This window comes from Leuciscus leuciscus (assembly GCF_965113295.1).
Source record: "Leuciscus leuciscus genome assembly, chromosome: 12".
Lineage (NCBI taxonomy): Eukaryota > Metazoa > Chordata > Actinopteri > Cypriniformes > Leuciscidae > Leuciscus > Leuciscus leuciscus.
Genome location: NC_138736.1, coordinates 29,007,485 through 29,017,236, shown reverse-complemented (window position 1 = coordinate 29,017,236; position 9,752 = coordinate 29,007,485). Strand labels below are relative to the sequence as shown.

The 9,752-nt window shown below is 37.7% G+C and overlaps 1 long non-coding RNA gene across 1 annotated transcript; it reads left to right on the top strand.

Moving 5' to 3' along the window:
• The first annotated feature begins 4,978 nt into the window (after positions 1–4,978).
• LOC309510363 lies at positions 4,979–6,085 on the top strand. The gene is made up of 2 exons (XR_014210324.1): positions 4,979–5,427; positions 5,554–6,085. It is a non-coding gene; the product is annotated as an uncharacterized lncRNA (long non-coding RNA).
• Positions 6,086–9,752: the final 3,667 nt, after the last annotated feature.

Sequence of the window (9,752 nt, the reverse complement as noted above, 5' to 3'; positions counted from 1 at the left end):
CAGGACATAATGAAAATATTACTTTCTAAAAATGCTGTCTGATTCTCTTCAGGTTGACATTTATAATTAGATTAACTGAGTGTAATATTTAATTTCTTATTTCATTCTGCACTTACTTCCAGCACTCAGTTTAGTTCCTCCACTGAAAGTCCACAGTGATTCTCATTCATTCAATGAACAAAAACCTCCAGAATATTTAAAGAGCAATAGAAGTCAGCAATAGAATCCTGCAAAAATGCATGTTTGATTGTTTTAGCACATTATGTAAATCCTGGAGGAAACTGAATGTGTGTTTGACAGGAGTCTGTTGAGTGGAGAGTGTTTTGCATGTTTACACTCACAAAACTCCTCATGATCAGTGTGTGTTCAGTCCCGCCAGAGTCACTGACACACCAAACAATAATGGCTCTTCTAATTCTGGCTACACTGACTCGCTTGCTCACTGACATTGACGAAGGCAAAGAGCCGAAACTTATGTCAACTTTATCTCCTGTCTTTAATAAAAGATTTTTAGAGTGCAGACCTTTCTTGCATTTTTTATTTGATACATACACCGTAAAAAATTTCTAGCCTCTCCAAGTCAAAATTTTCTAGTGACTAATAACATCTAAATTTTTAAATTGGCCCAAGTGCATAGTCTGTTAACATTGGCTCAATGAGAAATAATGAGAAATAATACATCAGACTAATTGAAAAATTTAGATGTAACCAGTCACTAGAAAATTTTGACTTGGGGATGTAATTTTTTTTTACAGTGTAGCTCATCACCAAATTTTTTGTCTTTTATTCAGAATAGACGGTCAGAGCCGGATTTTCTTCAAATTGTGAATTTGTGACAGGCAAAATAACTTTTTGACTATACTCTTCACCGCACCTCAAAAATACATAAAACATTAGCATTTATATAGTGTTTTTAGTAAAGAAAACACTGCTGTACTTATTCAAAGAATCAGTTCTTTATTTACCCTTGCAAACAAGCAGAGACAGACTAAAATCATTGAGGTTTAGGCACAAACTCTTGTCAATTCTTTTCATTTGTTAAATATTTGCAAAGCACAGACAACCGTAAAGGGTGACAAATAATGATGTATGACGAAAATGACAAATGACGAAATATGGAGCTTCTGCCCGACAGCAACAATATTATACATTTTATTATTTTATAAAGTAATTGTCGTACAGAGTTAATTATCATTACACTGTTAGACTTTTCAAGGGTTTTTTACAGTAACTTACTGGCAACACTGTTGCCAGTAAGTTACTGTAATTAAGAGTTACAGTACCAAACCGTATTTCAGTTTTGTGTAATACAGTGCATTACTGTAAAAACGAAGCTAATCAGTACAGTGCATTACTGTAAAAACTAAGCTAATCAGTACACTACTGTAATTATTTTTATTTGTACTAAATATAAATTAGATTTGATAATTTTGATATATGATTAATTTTATTTTTATCCTACATAAGTACTACTTTCATACAAACCAATTAGACAAAGTTATCACAAAATACCATTTTTTTATTTAAAACATTTCATATATATCACAAAATAAACATGCCAATGCTGGAAATGATGTGTGAAATTTTTACACATTAATGGGTAAGTTTAGAGACAACATTTTTTGTGTTAATTTTAACTCATTCATTGTGTTAATGATTTTAACAAAGTAAATATGTCAGAGAGGTTAGCACAAAGATGTGTAAACGTGTTAAATTAACACATTATGTGCTGTCCTTCACTGCAAACATTTTTGAAAACATACATAAAATCATAAACAAAACATTAGCATTTGACTAAATGAATGTAGAGTCATTGGTTGTTTAGCTTATACAAGTATTATAATGAAATATCAACCATTACATTCATAAAACTGCAGAATATAAATACATTAAGCATTCAAAAAGGAAATGTCCAAAACAGGACAAAACACAGTTCTTTTCACAATACAAGATACATAACCCCACCTTAAAAATAATTTCACTTATTTCCAAAAATGTGTTGGATTCATGTACACTGGTGGCCAAAAGAAGTATTTAAGTGGCGTAATGTTTTTGAAAGAAGTCTCTTTGATCCTCAAGAAACATTTATTATTATTATCAATGTCTGACTGTCTACTCCATCTTTTCTACAGCATAGGAGTAAAAGTCATCAAAATAATCTTTAAAAAGCCAACACAATGTTTTTGTCCACCTTTGTGAATAAATGAACTTCTCCAAAGATTGGTTCCTGTTCAGAACTTGATTGACAACATCAGAGTGTTCCCTGGTCTGCATGCGTGTCCACACACACAAATGTACTCAAGTCCTTCAGAGGAGATCCCGGTTCCAACACTATGAGAGAGAGAGAGAGAGAGAGAGAGAGAGAGAGAGAATATTAGTGTCACATTATTTTTAACCTCCTTTTTTGTTAATTTTTATTATTATTTTCACAAAAACTTAAGAATATATATTTGTAAACAGCTTTTGTCAATAAATAGCATACAAAAGAACTAAATTAAATTATGCCAGATTAAATTTTAATACTTACAAATCCTAAATTCTGTCCAAAAATGCTGAGATGCATAGAAAGAAGTTGAACGACTGAAATAGATGATTTTAGCCCATTTCAGCTTGTCTGCAGTGAAGGAGTACCTGTTTGAGACAAATACACAGTAAGATACATGCAAGAAATCACTGTGTGATGATCGTTCTCCTTCCTACAGTAGTTAACCCACCTGTGCGCTGATATTAGGACCTTCCTAGTCAGGTGGAACTGCAATGGTAGAGTCGCTGGCTAATAAAATATAAAAATAATGCAAAAATATAAACTTAAGTTGTTTAGAATGCTAGATTTGGTCTTAGTGAGAGTTTTACTGCAGTGCTTACCTGGATACATTTAATCTGGTGAGACTGAACAAAGACAATGGTCCATCTTCTGATTGGTTCATTTGCTGTGTAATAAAGTTAGACATAATGCAAAGGTCACTTATTTGATATAAAGTTAGCCAATTTTATAGAGATTTTATAAGATATTGTTAGCTACCTAGTCTGCACCAGTGGCTCAAAAGCAATTTTCACATAGTGTATGCTAATCATTTCAGCAAACTTATCTCAAAATATATCACAAATGGGCTGGCCTACCTCTGGAATCTTGCTAGTCACTGGCGCGAATTGGCGCTTTGTTGCAGTTGCCTTTAAACACAAAAATGGAAGTAAATATTAAATTCCATAAAAAAAAAAACTATAATATGGTATAGTTTGCAAACTAATGCTAAAACTATAAAGGTTCTCATCAGTAGGCCAAGATATAAACAGAATTTCACATTAGTTTATTCACATTTATTGTTAATGTAAACGCGTTGCTCGTTGGCATATTTTAACTCGACAATTCAATAATCTAACAAAGTGTGTAAAATGAAACGTTAGCTCAGTTTACCATGGTAAAGTTCGTTACCGCCATGTTGACGACGAGTAACGTTAGGCTAACGTTAACGTCAGAGCCGTCGCATAGACTGTGCGAACTGTGCAACCGCACAGGGCCTCGCGCCAATAGGGGGCCTCGCAATCCTGCTGTTTTTTTATTTTTTTTATTTTTTTTTACCACTTTTTAAAACATCTCGCGGCACGAATGTAACAATTCTACAAATAAATAAAACATATCCAGTTAACCAGCAGAGCATTCATTTCGTTCGTTTTTTTTAATAAGAGAAGATCTAGCGCTGAAATGTGTTTTTTAAATCAAGTGATCAAAGTGCTCGTTGCAGCTGCGATCAGTGGCGCGGAGTGTTTTCTCGTGTGGCTCGCGCACACACAACGCACTGTCTTCATTTGGACGCGCGCTTCAATCCGTTGTGGATACTCTAACAAAATGCACACAAATGTGTCCCTGCTTGATATACAACCACTGATTAACATACTCGGTTTTGATGAGAAGAAAAAAAACTAACGTTATACGAGAAAAATAAAACCATACGAGAGCGGATTCGAACCCAGAACCTCTGAGACGCTTGACGAAAGTTCTACCACTGGACCATTAAGATACACATGAGTGAACTAGGCGGATTCTCGATTAAAATTCTCGAGCTGACTTGATGTAAAACCACTCGTGGTTGCACAGTTGATTTTTTTTCCCCTCTGAAATAAATAGCAAAAAGTCATAGCTGAGACTATGTGCATGATTATGCTGTATTATTCTACTTGATAAAAACGTATTGCAGCAAGATTATGCGTGCAAAAAAATTAGAACAGCTACGTCCGTGTGACTGTAATTCATACGCAATTGAGCATACACATCAAAGAGCAGGGCCTCGCATTTCAAGTTCGCACAGGGCCTCGCACCCCACCTGCGACGGCACTGGTTAACGTTATAACATACGTTAAACTGGGCACAATCCTGTCAACATACACAGAATGTTTGTTTTTTTTGTTTTTTTTACCTTGCTTGCTGATCTCTCTCTCGGTGAAGTGAATTCCGTCTCTTCCCCGGGCCAGACACGAACGTCGCGATCCAACAAAAGACAGACCCCATTACCTACACTGGATGTCTGTCTGACGCGACACGACAAATCCCAGACAGTGTAGTGATGCGCCGCGGCCGTTATATTTCAGACGTAGTCCGATACGAGTCCAAGCGCTCGCACTAGTTCTTACAAGGGATAAACAGGTTTGCATTTAAAGGTCCGGTCGCTTCAATGTGTCCAATATAGACAGCCTCTGGCTATTATAGCGTTGTAGACACGTGGTGTAAGGCAAAAATTAGGAAATAAAAAGCACGGTGGAATGGTGCCAGCCAGAGAGGCCGTTACGTCAAATACAGTAGTATACAGCAAATTTAAAAAATACAGTAAGTCTCTGTATGTGGTGTTAGACGTCACAGAAAATTCCCATGATGCAATTGGAATCACAGTTATTTACTGTAAAGAGAAATAGCAGTATAATACTGGGGGATTTAAAGTAAATAACTGTAGAAATTACAGAAAAGTCTAACAGTGTAGAGTGAAATAATAATGAAAAATCAAATTATTGCTCCTTATTGTAATGTAAACCATTTAAATAGTTGAACTCAACTGCACAATAACTCTACACTGCTTAAGCCTGCAGTGTAACAGCAGAACAAGAGTAAAATCAGTTAAATTGATTATTACTTTTATTTGTCAGCAACTGAGATCATTAGACTTTTTAAGATGTTCAAGAAAAAAAAAAAAAGATCTGTCTCTGTTTACCACCTGAAATATGTTTCTTGACAGTAAGAGGTTCTTGTTCTCAGAAAGCACACTTACATTGAAGACACTTTGCATATGAGCTGCATGCTTCAGTGCACTGGAGGTCTTTATAGATATGTGAGTTTATGGTTTTATGACTGACAGCTCTTCTTCATGATAACAGATCCAAAAGCAAACATGACTTTAATAGCCGTCATTATTTGGACACTCACAACCTGCATATGGAGTAAGTATATATAAATGAATATAATTAGATTCAGACCTAAAGCCAGAAATTAAGAAATCAACAAGTCCACAGAAGCTCAGATCAAGATTTAGACTTCATTTTATGCATTTTATTCTCTCTCTTCAGGTTCTGTGGGACAAACTCTGACTCAATCTGAAGCTCAAACAGTGCAGCCTGATCAGACTGTCTCTATTCTCTGTAATCATAAACCAGCAGTAAACCTTGTTAAAGCAAACACCACCCTGTATTGTATGTCCTGGTACCATCAGATTCCTGGAGAAGTTCCTAAACTCCTGATCTATTACACATCAGAGAGAGCTTCAGGTGTTTCTTCCAGATTCAGTGGCAGTGAAAGTGGAGACCACATGGATTTCACTCTGACTATCAGTGGAGTCCAGCCTGAAGATTCAGGAGTTTATTACTGTCAGAGTCTATATAACAAGGGGGTCTCTGGTACCACAGACTGGGTGTTCACACAGTGTAAAAGCATCATACAAAAACCTCCTTGGCTGAGACTTCTGCAGATGTTGAAGTTGAAGATCATTATTCACCTCACTGACTTTACACACAAACACTCAGATACACAGACGGTTGATGAACTGTTGATGTTCATAGTCACACACTCATCAACACATTCTACATATATTATATAAAAATACAACAGAATGTCTCAAACATGAATTACAAATTATAATAACAATAAAACACACCCAAAATTAATATGAAAGAAAACTCACCGTGATCAATGCTTATGTAATGAAAATTAAGATTTCACATCAGTCCCTCATATACCATATATTTCACTATAATAGCATTATTAGTGGATTGACTGGGAAATTGTTCATATATCATTAATGTATCTTATATATCCAAGCCTCTTAGTTAAAACTCATATTCTCATAATCATTTTACAGACCTGTTTAGAGGATCAGTGATCTTTTGCACCTAAAATAAATAACTAAATAAATAACTAAATAACTAAATAACTAAATAAATAAATAAATAAATAAATGAATGAATGAATGAATGAATGAATGAATGAATGAATGAATGAATAAATATATAAATATATAAATATTTCAGCCCGATCTCATCCCAAGTCATATACTGACGCTTTTGACATTTCGTCTACATCGAACGCACATGGCACCCTTTAGCGTCAATATGAGACGCAGATAGATATGGGCCAGAAGGCGCCTTCTAGCGGTCTAACCCTAACCCTACCCCAGACCTAAACCTATCCATAACCGAACAAAGCTCTGTGCGTCTCATATTGACGCTAAAGGGTGCCATGTGCGTTCGATGTAGACGAAATGTCAAAAGCGTCAGTATATGACGCCTTGGGATGAGAATGCGTTGAAATATTTATACAAGCTGTCTGCAGTTCAACTGAATCTCTATTTGCTTTATTCCATAAAAGAAAACAATGTATTCATCCAGACTTTAACTAGCTCTCTGACGGGTCCACAATAGTCAGAATTAGATCCTGAATAATTTTTTGTCCATTGCTTCCTCTGTTAACAATCAAAGTTTTCCTGTATGATTATTAAGATCAAATATTTAAAAAGTTTATTTTCATGCATTTAAGTTTAACATTTATACGAATAATAACATGTAAATTAAAAGAATCAATAGAACTTCATCTATCTGTGTCTGTAGATTATACATATCTGTAAAGGCCAAATATATTTTTTCTCATGCTGAGCCAGAAGAACTCCACTTAAGCCCACACTTTACAGATTTATTCCCTTACAGAGGGGTTTGTTCACATATGCCTGATTTTATGGGCTACGTCATTTTATTCCTAAAAATATGGTGATTTTTTCCTCCTGGCTGTTGATGATATTTTCAGATTTTTTAAATGATAAAAATAGATTTCCAAAATTCCCTCCAAACTCTTGACTCTAATATGTCAACAAAATCTGACACACAAACTTTTGAAGCTGCTTTATCCAGTGTTCAGATTTCTGTTCTGGAAATAAATGCAAATGAGTGCAAACTGAAAATGCCTTGTTTGTATATTTAAACATAAAATTTCAGAAAACTAGATAAAAAATGTTTTTGATTTTTCATTTAATCAACCAACTGGGGAAGTATGATGAAATCTATTATATCTTTATTAATTTATTACCCTATTCATCTCTCGTGCATTGCCATAATTTTTTCATTCATCCTGTTTAAATGCATAATTCTTGAGAGTCAGAATTCAGACCCTTTTCCCTACATTTCATGTAAAATTAGTATAAAAGATTTCTCAAATACCTTATTTTAGAGTTTTTTTTATATATATATACATTTTTATAAATTAAATGTAAAATGTTTTATTTCATTAAATATGCTATTAAGATGCCTTGTTAAAGGGATAGTTCACCCAAAAATGAAAATTCTGTCAGTAATCACTTGCCCTCGTGTTGTTACAACCCCGTAAGGCTTTCGTTCATCTTCGGAACACAAATTAAGATATTTTTGATGAAATCTGCGAGCTGGATCACTCCTTCATAGGCTTCTAAGGGATCGAAACTTGCCGGCCCATAAAAGTTGTTAAAGACATTGTTAAAATAGTCCAAGTGACTACAGTGGCTCAACCACAAGTTTACCAAGTGACAAGAATACTTTTTGTGCGCAAAAAACAACAAAAATAACGACTTTTATTGTTAATAACCGACATGTTGTCTGTGCGGACTAAGACGTGGTGGCCCCTTAAGAGGGGAAGAAAATACCCCAAAGCGTTCTCAACCGCTTTCATCTTCAGACAGTTTATGTGTAAGCACTTCTCTTGGCCTGAACACAGGCCAAAAGTCGGCCTGTCCTCGTAGAGAGCGCCCCAACCTGAGTTGGAGGCATCTGTCGAGATTACTTTCAGTTTCAAGACCGCTCCCAGATCTACGCCTGACTGATACCAGTCGGTCGCCTTCCAGTGCTCCAGAGCTGTAACACAGTTCTCGGTTACCTTGAGGTATGCATGAGGTATGCATGACCGGAGCGTCTTCAGGCAGTGCTGAAGTGGGCGCATGTGAAGCAAGCCCAGTCGGAGCACTGCTGAGGCTGAGGCCTCAAGACCTAGCATCCTCTGAAAACTTTTGAGAGGAGTGACATTGCCAGCCTTGAATGACGCTGCCAGGCGTTGTATTCGCAGAGCGCGCTGTGACGTAAGCCGCGCTGTCATTGAAACTGAGTCTAAATCTGTTCCCAGAAAAGAGATTTTCTGGCTGGGAGACAGCAAGCTCTTGGTCCAATTGACCCTCTAGATGGCTGAGTAGTAAGGCCTTGTGCGTTAACAGTTCCGCCTCTGACTGCGCTAGAATTAGCCAGTCGTCCAAATAGTTCAGTACTCGTATACCCCGTAGTCTCAGGGGAGCGAGCGCCGCGTCCATGCACCTCGTAAATGTTCAGGGTGCTAAAGACAGGCCTAACGGAAGGACGGTGTACTGATAGGCCTGGCCCTCAAAGGTGAATCTCAAGAAAGGCCTGTGACGGGGCGCTATTTATATCTGAAAATAAGCATCTTTCAGATCCACTGAAATAAACCAGTCCCTCGGGCGAATTTGCGCGAGGATTTGTCTGGTCGTGAGCATTCTGAACGGCCACTTCATCAGGGCTCTGTTCAAACGCCTGAGATCTAGGATGGGTCTGAGACCGCCATCCTTTTTGGGTACTAGGAAGTACCGTCTGTAGAAGCCTGACTCGCTCTGTGTCAGAGGGACAGTTTCTATGGCTCCTTTTTTCAGCAGGTGGGCTACTTCGCCTTTCACCGTAGTTTCGACCCTGGCTCGAAAGCGCGGGGGTCTGCGAGCGAACTGCAGCGAATAGCCTCGTTTTACAATGTTCAATACCCATTCTGACACGCCCGGGATCATTCCCCATGCTTCTGCACGTGTGGCCAGGGGTAGGATGGTATCTGGGCTCTGGTCGCTGTGTGTCAGGGACCCAGAGACGCGATCGGGTTGATACATTGACGCTGTGCTTACAGCTGATTCACACATAACACTCTTGTCACGGGGACCGGGAAGTGTTTTAATGAAGGGAGCCCTATATGTGTATGTGACACAGGGCGTGCAGTGTTTATTAGTAAGCATGAGCGCTGAGAAGTGGGCACATTTCTTACACTTAAAACACAATTGGTGTTTGTTGACGGGCGCCCCAAGTGAGTGTGTATCACTGAACGGGCAGTGTTTATGAGTAGGGGTGAGCACTGAGCAGCGGGTGCATTTCCTACGTTTGAAACACATGCGGCCTGAGCCGATTTTATTGATGTGGGCCCTGTATGAGTGAGTGTCACTGAACGGCCCGTGCTTATGTGTAGGGGTGAGCACTGGGAAGTGGGC